Source organism: Dama dama, chromosome 15 (assembly GCF_033118175.1).
Source record: "Dama dama isolate Ldn47 chromosome 15, ASM3311817v1, whole genome shotgun sequence".
NCBI lineage: Eukaryota > Metazoa > Chordata > Mammalia > Artiodactyla > Cervidae > Dama > Dama dama.
The window spans coordinates 4930942-4947381 of record NC_083695.1 but is presented as its reverse complement, the minus strand read 5'-3'; positions in this window follow the sequence as shown (position 1 = coordinate 4947381).

Here is a 16440-nt window from a genome sequence, read left to right as displayed (position 1 = left end):
CATCTCAAGAAAATGCCCAAGCCACTCAATCTTTTTACCCAATTTATTCCAGAAACACAGCCCAATAAAACCTGTCATTGCAATCTTAGTGGTCACTTATACTTTGCATCAAGTCATTTGGATGATCCAACAACAAAGCCTAGATGCTGATGTAAACTTATTGCTTGATAAGCTGATGAATCCATGTTGGGGGAACCACGTGGATCACACAAACTGCTGGCCAATTGTTCAGTTTATGGAAGCACAAGATGCTCCACTCCTATCTATCTCAACCGTTTCCTACCATAAGCCCTCATTCAAAATTTATGACCTTGAAGGAATCCCATGTGGCAAGTGGAAATTAAATGAAAAGTACCAGAAGGGCCAGATACTTCTGAAGCTGCCATCATCCTTTCACCTAAATTTTGTTTCAGGGCTCTCTAATTTTCACATACTCAAACAGTTTGCTTTCAGTTGCAATCTGTGATTCTGGGTTCCTCGGGATTAGGTTCAGGTATGTTCTTTCCAAAACGAACAGCCTAACTTCCTTGTGTACACTACACATCTCCCTTGGCATCTTCAGAAACCTACTGCATGCCATTTCTAAATCATTTCATTTGAGGGTGTGATCATGATACTTTGAATACTATGGGTGAATGAGTAAGGCCAGTGTCTACCCGTGGATCATGCTCTTTGATCTCAACTACTCAGCAGCTTCCTGTGTGTAATGTGAAACCCACCCTGTTACTCACATGCCACAGAGACTGAAGAAATGGGCAAACCACACTAGGTAGGTAGGTAGGTGTTTAACAAGCAAAGAAATTTACTTCTGAGGCTCATCTCGGGCAGTCACAAGATGATTTCCCACCTGTATGCCAGAATCTTTAAAAACATTAAATAGAAGCCTTAGCAGTTCAGTCAGCTATACTGTCCAAAGGTGCCAACAACACCATGCTGTCTCAAAGGTGTGTCCTTGTTAAGCTTACCACTTGGGGGAAATCGAGCAGAATGCACATTTCAAGCACAAGGCTGGGGGGTGGGTGAGGTGATTCAATTACCTAGGTTCATCTCCCAGGTCGACCTGGGTCATATTGGCTCCATGAATTCCAACAACACATGCCCAACACAGGACTGAATGTGTGGCTAAGAATAGCCCATCCCATACAAATACAACAGAATCTATAAAACAATGTTCTCTGACAATACCCCCCTAAAGGGAAATAAGATACAACTGTTTAATAGTTGAAGGAAGGAGAAATTCACCATCTGTAGCTGGTTCCTCCCTCCCTGGTCTGGGAGTATCAGAAAACCACAAGTGCAGAAAAGGCGGGCATGACTCAACAACTTGTGAGAAGAAAAAGACAGTTCAAATCAGGGGGGAAGTACAATGATAGCCCCACAGCATCCAAGACAGACCTCATTATACCTATATGAAAACAAAATACAGACCTGAAGTGACAACTGATATTTTTTAAATTATGTGATTAAAAAAAAAAGAGGGATGCAGCAACTCAGATGATCGATGACACAGTTATGTTTGTTTTTTTTCTTTTCTTTTTTTAATTTATCTTTATTAGTTGGAGGCTAATTACTTTACAACATTGTAGTGGTTTTTGCCATACATTGACATGAATCAGCCATGGATTTACATGTGTTCCCTATCCTGAATCCTGGAGCTCCCTCTCCACCCCATCCCTCTGGGTCTTCCCAGTGCACCAGCCCTGAGCACTTGTCTCATGCATCCAACCTGGGCTGGCGATCTGTTTCACCATGGATAATATACATGCTGTTCTTTCGAAACATCCCACCCTCACGTTCTCCCACAGAGTTCAAAAGTCTGTTCTGTACTTCTGTGGCTCTTTTTCTGTTTTGCATATAGGGTTGTCGTTACCATCTTTCTAAATTCCATATATATGTGTTAGTATGCAGTAATGATCTTTATCTTTCTGGGTTACTTCACTCTGTATAATGGGCTCCAGTTTCATCCATCTCATTAGAACTGATTCAAATGAATTCTTTTTAATGGCTGAGTAGTATTCCATTGTGTATATGTACCATAGCTTCCTTATCCATCCGTCTGCTGATGGGCATCTAGGTTGCTTCCACGTCCTGGCTATTATAAACAGTGCTGCGATGAACATTGGGGTGCACGTGTCTCTTTCAAATCTGGTTTCCTCGGTGTGTATGCCCAGGAGTGGGATTGCTGGGCCATATGGCAGTTCTATTTCCAGTTTTTTGAGAAATCTCCACACTGTTTTCCATAGCGGCTGTACTAGTTTGCATTCCCACCAACAGTGTAAGAGGGTTCCCTTTTCTCCACACCCTCTCCAGCATTTATGGCTTGTAGACTTTTGGATAGCAGTCATCCTGACTGGCGTGTAATGGTACCTCATTGTGGTTTTGATTTGCATTTTTCTGATAATGAGTGATGTTGAGCATCTTTTCATGTGTTTGTTAGCCATCTGTATGTCTTCTTTGGAGAAATGTCTGTTTAGTTCTTTGGCCCATTTTTTGATTGGGTCATTTATTTTTCTGGAATTGAGCTTCAAGAGTTGCTTGTATATTTTTGAGATTAATCCTTTGTCTGTTTCTTGATTTGCTATTATTTTCTCCCAATCTGAGGGCTGTCTTTTCACCTTACTTATAGTTTCCTTTGTTGTGCAAAAGCTTTTAAGTTTCATTAGGTCCCATTTGTTTAGTTTTGCTTTTACTTCCAATATTCTGGGAGGTGGGTCATAGAGGATCTTGCTGTGGTTTATGTTGGAGAGTGTTTTGCCTATGTTCTCTTCTAGGAGTTTTATAGTTTCTGGTCTTACATTTAGATCTTTAATCCATTTTGAGTTTATTTTTGTGTATGGTGTTAGAAAGTGTTCTAGTTTCAGTCTTTTACAAGTGGTTGACCAGCTTTCCCAGCACCACTTGTTAAAGAGGTTGTCTTTTTTCCATTGTATATCCTTGCCTCCTTTGTCAAAGATAAGGTGTCCATAAGTTCGTGGATTTATCTCTGGGCTTTCTATTCTGTTCCACTGATCTATATTTCTGTCTTTGTGCCACTACCATACTGTCTTGATGACTGTGGCTCTGTAGTATAGTCTGAAGTCAGGCAGGTTGATTCCTCCAGTTCCATTCCTCTTTCTCAACATTACTTTGGCTATTCGAGGTTTTTTGTATTTCCATACAAATTGTGAAATTATTTGTTCTAGTTCTGTGAAAAATACCGTTGGTAGCTTGATAGAGGTTGCATTGAATCTGTAGACTGCTTTGGGTAGAATAGCCATTTTTGACAATATTGAGTCTTCCAATCCATGAGCATGGTATGTTTCTCCATCTGTTTGTGTCCTCTTTGATTTCTTTCATCAGTGTTTTATAGTTTTCTATGTATAGGTCTTTTGTTTCTTTAGGTAGATATACTCCTAAGTATCTTATTCTTTTTGTTGCAGTGGTGAATGATATTGCTTCCTTAATTTCTCTTTCTGTTTTTTCATTGTTAGTATATAGGAATGCAAGGGATTTTTGTGTGTTAATTTTATATCCTGCAACTTTACTATATTCATTGATTACCTCTAGTAATTTTCTGGAAGAGTCTTTAGGGTTTTCTATGTAAAGGATCATGTCATCTGCAAACAGTGAGAGTTTCACTTCTTCTTTTCCTATCTGGATTCCTTTTACTTCTTTTTCTGCTCTGATTGCTGTGGCCAAAACTTCCAACACTATGTTGAATAGTAGTGGTGAGAGTGGGCACCCTTGTCTTGTTCCTGATTTCAGGGGAAATGCTTTCAATTTTTCACCATTGAGGGTGATACTTGCTGTGGGTTTGTCATATATAGCTTTTATTATGTTGAGGTATGTTCCTTCTATTCCTGCTTTCTGGAGAGTTTTAATCATGAATGGGTATTGAATTTTGTCAAAGGCTTTCTCTGCATCTATTGAGATAATCATATGGTTTTTATCTTTCAATTTGTTGATGTGGTGTATTACATTGATTGATTTGCAGATATTAAAGAATCCTTGCATTCCTGGGATAAAGCCCACTTGGTCGTGGTGTATGATTTTTTTAATATGTTGTTGGATTCTGTTTGCTAGAATTTTGTTAAGGATTTTTGCATCTATGTTCATCAGTGATATTGGCCTGTAGTTTTCTTTTTTTTGTGGCATCTTTGTCTGGTTTTGGAATTAGGGTGATGGTGGCCTCATAGAATGAGTTTGGAAGTTTACCTTCTTCTGCAATTTTCTGGAAGAGTTTGAGTAAGATAGGTGTTAGCTCTTCTCTAAATTTTTGGTAGAATTCAGCGGTGAAGCCATCTGGTCCTGGGCTTTTGTTTACTGGCAGATTTTTTATTACAGTTTCGATTTCCTTGCTTGTGATGGGTCTGTTAAGATCTTCTATTTCTTCCTGGTTCAGTTTTGGAAAGGTATACTTTTCTAAGAATTTGTCCATTTCATCCAGGGTGTCCATTTTATTGGCATAGAGCTGCTGGTAGTAGTCTCTTATGATCCTTTGTATTTCAGTGTTGTCTGTTGTGATCTCTCCATTTTCATTTCTAATTTTGCTAATTTGGTTCTTCTCCCTTGTTTTTTGATGAGTCTGGCTAATGGTTTGTCAATTTTATTTATCTTTTCAAACAACCAGCTTTTAGCTTTGTTGATTTTTGCTATGGTCTCTTATTTCTTTTGCATTTATTCCTGCCCTAATTTTTTAAGATTTCTTTCCTTCTGCTAAGCCTGGGGTTCTTCATTTCTTCCTTCTCTAGTTGCTTTAGGTGTAAAGTTAGGTTATTTATTTGACTTTTTTCTTGTTTCTTGAGGGAAGCCTGTATTGTTATGAACCTTCCCCTTTGCACTGCTTTTACAGTGTCCCATAGGTTTTGGGTTGTTGTGTTTTCATTTTCATTCGTTTCTATGCATATTTTGATTTCTTTTTTTATTTCTTCTATGTTTTGTTCGTTATTCAGGAGGGTGTTATTTAGCCTCCATATGTTGGAATTTTTAATAGTTTTTTCCCTGTAATTGAGATCTAATCTTACTGCATTGCGATCTGAAAAGATGACTGGGATGATTTCAATTTTTTTGAATTTACCAAGGCTACATTTATGGCCCAGGATGTGATCTATTCTGGAGAAGGTTCCAGGTGCACTTGAGAAAAAGGTGAAATTGTTTGTTTTGGGGTGAAATGTCCAAAGATATCAATTAGGTCTAGCGGGTCCAATGTGTCATTTAACATTTGTGTTTCCTTGTGTTTCCATGGCTGCAGTCACCAGCTGCAGTGATTTTGGAGGCCTAAATATCGTGTGTCACTGTTTCCCCATCGATTTGCCATGAAGTGATGGGACCAGATGCCGAGATCTTAGTTTTCTGAATGTTGAGCTTTAAGCCACTTTTTCACTCTCCTCTTTTACTTTCATCAAGAGGCTCTTCAGTTCTTCTCTTTCTGCCATAGGTGTGGTGTCATCGGCATGTCTGAGGTGATTGATATGTCTCCCAGCAATCTTGATTCCAGCTTGTGTTTCATCCAGCCCAAAATTTCTCATGATGTGGCTGGAGCTGTGTAAACAAGATTTAGAAAGGCTAACTGGAAAATTAATCAAGAGAAATAGCCAGAGATAAACCTACACACCTACTTTCACCTTATCTATGACAAAAGAGACAAGAAGAGACAATGGAGAAAAGATAGTCTGTTCAATAAGTGGTGCTGGGAAAACTGGACAGTTTCATGGAAAAGAATACAATCAGAACAATCTCTAACACCACACATAAAAATAAACTCAAAATGGATTAAAGATCTAAATGGAAGACTAAGCACTATAAAAACGTTAAGAGAAAAACATAGGCAGAACACTCTCTGACATACATCACAGAAAGATCTTCTATAAGCCACTTCTTAGAGTGATGAAAAGAAAAACAAAAATTAAAAAATGCAGCCTAATCAAACTTAAAAACTGACCCCTGGGAGACAGTGTTCTCCCAAAATGAAAAGCGCCCACAGGAAGGAAGAAAATATCTGCAAATGAAGTGACCAACAGGGGATTCATCTTCAAAATATGCAACAGCTCATGGAGCTCAACATGAAAAAAAAAAAACACCTAATATCCCCAATCAAACAGTAGGTGGAAGACCGAAATACACATTTCTCCAAAGAAGGCATACAGGTCGCCAAGAGGAACATGAAAAGACACTGAACATCACTAATCATTAGAGAGATGCAAAGCAAAACTCCAATGAGGTATCGGCTCATACCAGTACGAATCGCCATCATCAAAATATCTACAAACAATAAATGCTGCAGAGGGTGTGGAGAAAAGGTAAGCCTCGTACATTGCTGGTGAGAATGTACATGGGTACAGCCACTATGGAAAACAGTATCAGTTCAGTGCAGTTGCTCAGTTCTGTCTGACAGTATGAAGGTTCTTAAAAGACTGAAAATAAGACTTACCATATGATATAGTCATCTTACACTTGGGCATATATCCACAGAAAACCAGAATTTGAAAAGATACATGTTCGTCAATGTCCGTTGCAGCACTATTTACAATAGCCAGAAGAGGATAGCAACTAAATGTTCCTCAATGGAGGAAGAGATAGAGATGTGGCTCATGTTTACAATGGAATATTACCGACTCTTAAAAAGAACAAAATAATGCTATGGGTGCAACATGGATGAACCTGGAGATTGTCATACTGAGTGAAGTCTGATATAGAAAGACAAATATCATATGATGTCACTTACATATGGAATCTGAAAGAATGGTACATATAAACCTCTTTACAGAAATAGAGTCTCAGATGTAGAGAACAGACTGACTGTACCAAAGAAGGGTGAAGGATAAATTAGGATCGATAAATACACCCTACTACACATAAAATAGATAAAACACCTACTGGAGAGCACAGGGAACTCTATTCAGTTCTTTGTAATAACCTACGTGGGAACAGAATCTAAAAACAGAGGGTGTATATATATATATAACTGATTCACTTTGCTGCACAGCAGAAACTAACAGCACAGTAAAGAATGATATGACCATGAAAATTTAAAATAATACCACAAAGAATCAAGACACATAAATCTAAGAACTGAAGACACAGAACCTCATCTCTCTCTCACAATGATTAGAACCACTGTTCATTGTTCTGACCCTGATGCTTCCTCAGGATATACAGGATTTTAGCCAAGAGCCCTCGGGCTGGGGCGGATGGCTGGTGGGGAGGGAAGCAGACTCAGTGTTTTGGGGATAGAAGACAATGTGGGCTGGCCTTGGCTGTGCTGAGCAAACCTCCCCCCTGGACTGACTCCCACTGAGACCTACTGCCCACCTGAACACTGTCTCCCAGGGCTCAGGGACATACCCAGTGTCATAGGAGCAGATGATCTGCTATACAAACACTGACATCACAAAGAAGGATCAACATGATTGAAAAATAGCTCTGATAATGTTCCACAGATTCTCCAAAGGCGTTTCAGAGAGACAGTTATCTATAGATGGATGAGGGGGAGAGAAGAAGAAACAAAGGGGCTGGCACAGAATTGTACCCATCGATATCCAGCTGCTGCAGTGTGAAAGAACCCACCTGCCAATGCAGGAAACACATGAGATACGGGCTCCGTCCCTGGGTCGAGAAGATTCCTCTGGAGTAGGAAGTGGCAACCTACTCCCGCACTCTTGCCAGGAAAACCCCATGGACAGAGGAGCCTGGTCTACAGTCCATGGCATCACAAAGAGCTGGGCTTGACTGAGCGGCTGAGCACACAGGTGTGTCACAAGGGACAACCTTCAAACAGGGGCTCACCTTACATGTGTTACTTGGAATGGCTTTTCACTCCTTTCCAAATGAAACTGGAGATGAAAAGCATGGAAATATATTTTAAAGAAATTCCCTTAAGTTTATAAAATATGTTCTGAGAAAGTTCAACGGGAAAAGGACTCTTTTGAATAGGGCAGTCAGATCAGTGGCTCAGTCATGGCTGACTCTTTGCGACCCCGTGGACTGCAGCACACCAGGCCTTCCTGTTCATCACCAACTCCCGGAGTTTACTCAAACTCACGCCCATTGAGTTGGTGATGCCATCCAACCATCTGATCCTCTGTTGATCCCTTCTCTTCCCATCTTCAAACTTTCCCAGCATCAGGGTCTTTTCAAATGAGTCACCTCTTCACATCAGGTGGCCAAAGTATTGGGGTTTCAGCTTTGGAATCAGTCCTTCCAACCAATGTTCAGAACTGATTGCATTTAGGATGGACTGGTTGGATCTCCTTGCAGTTCAAGGGACTCTCAAAAGTCTTCTCCAACCCCACAGTTCAAAAGCATCAATTCTCCGGTGCTCAGCTTTCTTTAGAGTCCAACTCTCACATCCAAACATGACTACTGGAAAAACCACAGCTTTGACTAGATGGACCTTTCTTGGCAGAGTAATATCTCTGCTTTATAATATGCTGTCTAGGTTGGTCATAACTTTTCTTCAAAGGAGTAAGTATTTTTAGGTTCATGGCTGCAGTCACCATCTGCAGTGATTTTGGAGCCCTAAATATAGTGTTTCACTGTTTCCCCATCTATTTGCCATGAAGTGATGGGACCAGATGCCGTGATCTTAGTCTTCTGAATGTTGAGTTTAAGCCACTTTTTCACTCTCCTCTTTTACTTTCATCAAGAGGCTCTTCAGTTTCTCTCTTTCTGCCATAAGTGTGGTGTCATCTGCATGTCTGAGGTGATTGATATTTCTCCCAGCAATCTTGATTCCAGCTTGTGTTTCATCCAGCCCAGCATTTCTCATGATGTGGCGGGAGCTGTGTAAACAAGATTTAGAAAGGCTAACTGGAAAATGAATCAAGAGACATAGCCTACACACCTATTTTCACCTTATCTATGACAAAAGAGACAAGAAGAGACAATGGAGAAAAGATAGTCTGTTCAATAAGTGGTGCTGGGAAAACTGGACAGTTTCATGGAAAAGAATACAATCAGAACAATCTCTAACACCACACATAAAAATAAACTCAAAATGGATTAAAGATCTAAATGGAAGACTAGGCACTATAAAAACGTTAAGAGAAAAACATAGGCAGAACACTCTCTGACATACATCGCAGAAAGATCTTCTATAAGCCACTTCTTAGAGTGATGAAAATAAAAACAAAAATTAAAAAATGCAGCCTAATCAAACTTAAAAACTGACCCATGGGAGACAGTGTTCTCCCAAATTGAAAAGAGCCCACAGAAAGGAAGAAAATATCTGCAAATGAAGTGACCAACAGGGGATTCATCTTCAAAATATGCAACAGCCAATGCAGCTCAACATTAAAAAAAAAAAAAAACCTAATATCCCCAATCAAACAATAGGTGGGAGTTCTAAATACACATTTCTCCAAAGAAGGCATACAGGTGGCCAAGAGGAACATGAAAAGACACTGAACATCACTAATCATTAGAGAAATACAAATCAAAACTCCAATGAGCTATCGGCTCATACCAGTCAGAATGGCCATCATCAAAAACTCTACAAACAATAAATGCTGCAGAGGGTGTGGAGAAAAGGGAAGCCTCGTACATTGTTGGTGAGAATGTACATTGGTACAGCCACTATGGAAAACAGTATCAGTTCAGTGCAGTTGCTCAGTTCTGTCTGACAGTATGAAGGTTCTTAAAAGACTGAAAATAAGACTTACCATATGATATAGTCATCTTACTCTTGGGCATATATCCAGAGAAAACCAGAATTTGAAAAGATACATGTTCCCCAATGTCCGTTGCAGCACTATTTACAATAGCCAGAAGACGGTAGCAACTAAATGTTCCTCAATGTAGCAATAGATAGAGAAGATGTGGCTCATGTTTACAATGGAATATTACTGACTCTTAAAAAGAACAAAGTAACGCTATGTTTGCAACATGGATGAACCTAGAGATTGTCATACTGAGTGAAGTCTGATATAGAAAGACAAATATCATGTGATGTCACTTACATATGGAATCTGAAAGAATAGTACATATAGGGAGGAGCCAAGATAGCGGAGGAGTAGGACGGGGAGACCACTTTCTCTCCTACAAATTCATCAAAAGAATAACTGAACGCAGAGCAAAGTTTGCAAAACAATTTCTGATCGCTAGCTGAGGTCATCAGGTGCCCAGAAAAGCATCACATTGTCTTCGAAAGGAGGTAGGACAATATATAAAAGATAAAACGTGAGACAAAGGAGCTAAGGACGGAGATCCCTCCCGGGAAGGGAGTCTCGGGTGGCATTGCTTGGGGTAGGGTCCGGGCCTGAGTGCCCTGAGGACAACTGAAGGGACCTTCTGTGAGTTGCCAACTTGAACTGTGGGAGACCAAGAGAGAGAGTAAATTAACCGGCCGGAACACACTGCCGGGCGTTCGCAGAACAAAGAGACTGAGAAAGTCCAGAGAAGGGCTCGCAGGCTGCGGACCGGCCCAGCCCCGCCGGAGGCAGGAGGCACGGGGGAGGGGAAGGTCGCGGCGAGACACAGGGCGCAGGCACCCGACCTGCGCGGGCGGGGACTGGGGCTGGGGACGCGGAGGGCAGAAGGCGCGCGCACCCGACTGGCGCCAGCGGAAACTGAGACTGGGTCCGCGGAGGGGAGGGGTCGCGCCACACCTGGGGAGAGTGCGCCCACCAAGCCCCTGGCTGCCTGGACCGCTCTGACGGGGAAGGCACAGAGAGCAGGCGCAGCTTTTCCTTCCGCGCTTTTGTGGAACACCCGAGGGCTGGAACCTCGCACAGCGCGGGTCGCGCTCCATATAGAACAGCCGGGAGCCTGAGCAGCGCATACGGAGAGAGCAGCGTCAGCCCCTCCCGGCGCCGCAAGCCCGTCCCCGCGGCGCAAGCCCATCCCCGCGGAGCGACAGAAATAGCTCCCTGAATAAGAGTCCACCTCCGCCCGCCTGTGTCAGGGCGGAAATGAGGCTCTGAAGAGACCGGCAAACAGAAGCCAAATAAACAAAGGGAACCGCTTCAGAAGGGCCTGGTGCAACAGATTAAAATCCCTGTAGAAAACACCGACTACACCGGAAGGGGCCTGTAGATATCGAGAAGCGTAAGCTGGAACGAGGAGCTATCTGAAACTGAGCTGAACCCACACTGACCGCAACAGCTCCAGAGAAACTCCTAGATATAATTTTACTTTTTTCTCTCTTTTTTTTTTCTTTTTTTATTTTTTCTCTTTTATTTTCCTTTAAAATTCGCTATTGCTCCCACATTACTCCTTAACTTTCATTTCCATAGATTTTTACGATTTTTTTAATTAGGGGAAAAAATTTTTTTTTCTTTTTTTTTCTTTTTTCTTTCTTTCTTTTTCTCTTCTATTTTCTATTTTTCTTTTTCTCTTATTTCTTTTCAAGTCCTCTAGTACTCCTCTACTACTCCTTAATTTTCACTTTCAATACACTATAAACTTATAAAAAAAAAAAAAGAAGAAGAGAAGCCCCATTTTTAAACCGAAGATTATTCTCTCCCAATCTTGACTCTCTGTTTTCTACCTCAGAACACCTCTATTTCCTCCTTTCCCCTTCTCTTCCCAATCCAATTCTGTGAATCTTTGTAGGTGACTGGGCTATGGAGAACACTCTGGGAACAGACAGCTGCGTAGATCTGTCTCTCTCCTCTTGAGTCCCCCTTTTTCTCCTCCTGCTCATCTCTATCTCCCTCCTCCCTCTCCTCTTCTTCATGTAACTCTGTGAACCTCTCTGGGTGTCCCTAACGGGGGAGAATCTTTTCGCCATTAACCTAGAAGTTTTCTTATCAGTGCTGTATAGTTGGAGAAGTCCTGAGACTACAGGAAGAATAAAACTGAAATCCAGAGGAAGGAGACTTAAGCCCAAAACCGGAGAACACCAGAAAACTCCTGACTACATGGAACTTTAAGTAATAAGTGACCGTCCAAAAGCCTCCATACCTACACTGAAACCAACCACCACCCAAGAGCCAATAACTTTTAGAGCAAGACATACCACACAAATTCTCCAGCAACGCAGGAACATAGCCCTGAACGTCAACATACAGGCTGCCCAAGGTCACACCTAACACATAGACCCATCTCAAAACTCATTACTGGGCACTCCATTGCTCTCCAGAGAGAAGAAATCAAGTTGCATGCACCAGAACACTGACGCAAGCTTCCCTAACCAGGAAACCTTGAGAAGCCAATTGTCTAACCCCACCCACTGGATAAATCCTCCACAATAAAAAGGAACCACAGAGCTCCAGAATACAGAAAGCCTACTCCAGACACAGCAATCTAAACAAGATGAAAAGGCAAAGAAATACCCAACAGGTAAAGGAACATGAAAAATGCCCACCAAGTCAAAGAAAAGAGGAGGATATAGGGAATGTACCTGAAAAAGTATTTAGAATAATGATAATCAAAATGATCCAAAATCTTGAAAACAAAATGGAGTTACAGATAAATAGCCTAGAGACAAAGATTGAAAAGATGCAAGAAATGTTTAATAAAGACCTAGAAGAAATTAAAAAAATCAATTAAAAATGAATAATTCAATGAATGAGATAAAAAACACTCTGGAGGGAACCAAGAGTAGAATAATGGAGGCAGAAGATAGGATAAGTGAGGTAGAAGATAAAATGGTGGAAATAAATGAAGCAGAGAGGAAAAAAGAAAAAAGGATCAAAAGAAATGAGGACAACCTCAGGGACCTCTGGGACAATGTGAAATGCCCCAATATTCGAATCATAGGAGTCCCAGAAGAAGACAAAAAGAAAGGCCATGAGAAAATACTCGAGGAGATAATAGCTGAAAACTTCCCTAAAATGGGGAAGGAAATAGCCACCCAAGTCCAAGAAACCCAGAGAGTCCCAAACAGGATAAACCCAAGGCGAAACACCCCAAGACACATATTAATCAAATTAACAAAGATCAAACACAAAGAACAAATATTAAAAGCAGCAAGGGAGAAACAACAAATAACACACAAAGGGATTCCCATAAGGATAACAGCTGATCTATCAATAGAAACCCTCCAGGCCAGAAGGGAATGGCAGGACATACTGAAAGTAATGAAAGAAAATAACCTACAACCTAGATTACTGTACCCAGCAAGGATCTCATTCAGATATGAAGGAGAATTCAAAAGCTTTACAGACAAGCAAAAGCTGAGAGAATTCAAAACCACCAACCCAGCTCTTCAACAAATGCTAAAGGATCTTCTCTAGACAGGAAATGCAGAAAGGTTGTATAAACGTGAACCCAAAACAACAAAGTAAATGGCAATGGGACCACACCTATCAATAATTACCTTAAATGTAAATGGGTTGGATGCACCAACCAAAAGACAAAGATTGGCTGAATGGATACAACAACAAGACCCCTATATATGCTGTCTACAAGAGACCCACCTCAAAACAAGAGACACATACAGACTAAAAGTGAAGGGCTGGAAAAAAATATTTCACGCAAACGGAGACCAAAAGAAAGCAGGAGTCGCAATACTCATATCAGATAAAATAGACTTTCAAATAAAGGATGTGAAAAGAGACAAAGAAGGACACTACATAATGATCAAAGGATCAATCCAAGAAGAAGATATAACAATTATAAATATATATGCACCCAACATAGGAGCACCGCTATATGTACGGCAAACACTAACAAGTATGAAAGAGGAAATTAATAGAAACACAATAATAGTGGGAGAGTTTCATACCCCACTCACAACTATGGATAGATCAACTAAACAGAAAATTAACAAGGAAACAAAAACCTTAAACGACACAATGGACCAGCTAGACCTAGTTGATATCTATAGGACATTTCACCCCAAAACAATCCACTTCACCTTTTTCTCAAGTGCACACAGAACCTTCTCCAGAATAGATCACATCCTGGGCCATAAATCTGGTCTTGGAAAATTCAAAAAAACTGAAATCATTCCAGTCATCTTTTCTGACCACAGTGCAGTAAGATTAGATCTCAATTACAGGAAAAAAATTGTTAAAAATTCAAACATATGGAGGCTAAATAACACGCTTCTGAATAACCAACAAATCATAGAAGAAATCAAAAAAGAAATCAAAATATGTATAGAAATGAATGAAAATGAAAACACAACAACCCAAAACCTATGGGACACTGTAAAAGCAGTGCTAAGGGGAAGGTTCATAGCATTACAGGCTTACATCAAGAAACAAGAAAAAAGCCAAATAAATAACCTAACTCTACACCTAAAGCAATTAGAGAAGGAAGAAATGAAGAAACCCAGAGTTAGCAGAAGGAAAGAAATCTTAAAAATTAGGGCAGAAATAAATGCAAACGACACTAAAGAGACCATAGCAAAAATCAACAAAGCTAAAAGCTGGTTTTTTGAAAAAATAAACAAAATTGACAAACCATTAGCAAGACTCATTAAGAAACAAAGAGAGAACCAAATTAACAAAATTAGAAATGAAAATGGAGAGATCACAACAGACAACACTGAAATACAAAGGATCATAAGAGACTACTACCAGCAGCTCTATGCCAATAAAATGGACACCCTGGATGAAATGGACAAATTCTTAGAAAAGTATACCTTTCCAAAACTGAACCAGGAAGAAATAGAAGATCTTAACAGACCCATCACAAGCAAGGAAATCGAAACTGTAATAAAAAATCTGCCAGTAAACAAAAGCCCAGGACCAGATGGCTTCACCGCTGAATTCTACCAAAAATTTAGAGAAGAGCTAACACCTATCTTACTCAAACTCTTCCAGAAAATTGCAGAAGAAGGTAAACTTCCAAACTCATTCTATGAGGCCACCATCACCCTAATTCCAAAACCAGACAAAGATGCCACAAAAAAAAGAAAACTACAGGCCAATATCACTGATGAACATAGATGCAAAAATCCTTAACAAAATTCTAGCAAACAGAATCCAACAACATATTAAAAAAATCATACACCACGACCAAGTGGGCTTTATCCCAGGAATGCAAGGATTCTTTAATATCTGCAAATCAATCAATGTAATACACCACATCAACAAATTGAAAGATAAAAACCATATGATTATCTCAATAGATGCAGAGAAAGCCTTTGACAAAATTCAATACCCATTCATGATTAAAACTCTCCAGAAAGCAGGAATAGAAGGAACATACCTCAACATAATAAAAGCTATATATGACAAACCCACAGCAAGTATCACCCTCAATGGTGAAAAATTGAAAGCATTTCCCCTGAAATCAGGAACAAGACAAGGGTGCCCACTCTCACCACTACTATTCAACATAGTGTTGGAAGTTTTGGCCACAGCAATCAGAGCAGAAAAAGAAGTAAAAGGAATCCAGATAGGAAAAGAAGAAGTGAAACTCTCACTGTTTGCAGATGACATGATCCTTTACATAGAAAACCCTAAAGACTCTTCCAGAAAATTACTAGAGGTAATCAATGAATATAGTAAAGTTGCAGGATATAAAATTAACACACAAAAATCCCTTGCATTCCTATATACTAACAATGAAAAAACAGAAAGAGAAATTAAGGAAGCAATATCATTCACCACTGCAACAAAAAGAATAAGATACTTAGGAGTATATCTACCTAAAGAAACAAAAGACCTATACATAGAAAACTATAAAACACTGATGAAAGAAATCAAAGAGGACACAAACAGATGGAGAAACATACCATGCTCATGGATTGGAAGACTCAATATTGTCAAAAATGGCTATTCTACCCAAAGCAGTCTACAGATTCAATGCAACCTCTATCAAGCTACCAACGGTATTTTTCACAGAACTAGAACAAATAATTTCACAATTTGTATGGAAATACAAAAAACCTCGAATAGCCAAAGTAATGTTGAGAAAGAGGAATGGAACTGGAGGAATCAACCTGCCTGACTTCAGACTATACTACAGAGCCACAGTCATCAAGACAGTATGGTAGTGGCACAAAGACAGAAATATAGATCAGTGGAACAGAATAGAAAGCCCAGAGATAAATCCACGAACTTATGGACACCTTATCTTTGACAAAGGAGGCAAGGATATACAATGGAAAAAAGACAACCTCTTTAACAAGTGGTGCTGGGAAAGCTGGTCAACCACTTGTAAAAGACTGAAACTAGAACACTTTCTAACACCATACACAAAAATAAACTCAAAATGGATTAAAGATCTAAATGTAAGACCAGAAACTATAAAACTCCTAGAAGAGAACATAGGCAAAACACTCTCCAACATAAACCACAGCAAGATCCTCTATGACCCACCTCCCAGAATATTGGAAGTAAAAGCAAAACTAAACAAATGGGACCTAATGAAACTTAAAAGCTTTTGCACAACAAAGGAAACTATAAGTAAGGTGAAAAGACAGCCCTCAGATTGGGAGGAAATAATAGCAAATCAAGAAACAGACAAAGGATTAATCTCAAAAATATACAAGCAACTCTTGAAGCTCAATTCCAGAAAAATAAATGACCCAATCAAAAAATGGGCCAAAGAACTAAACAGACATTT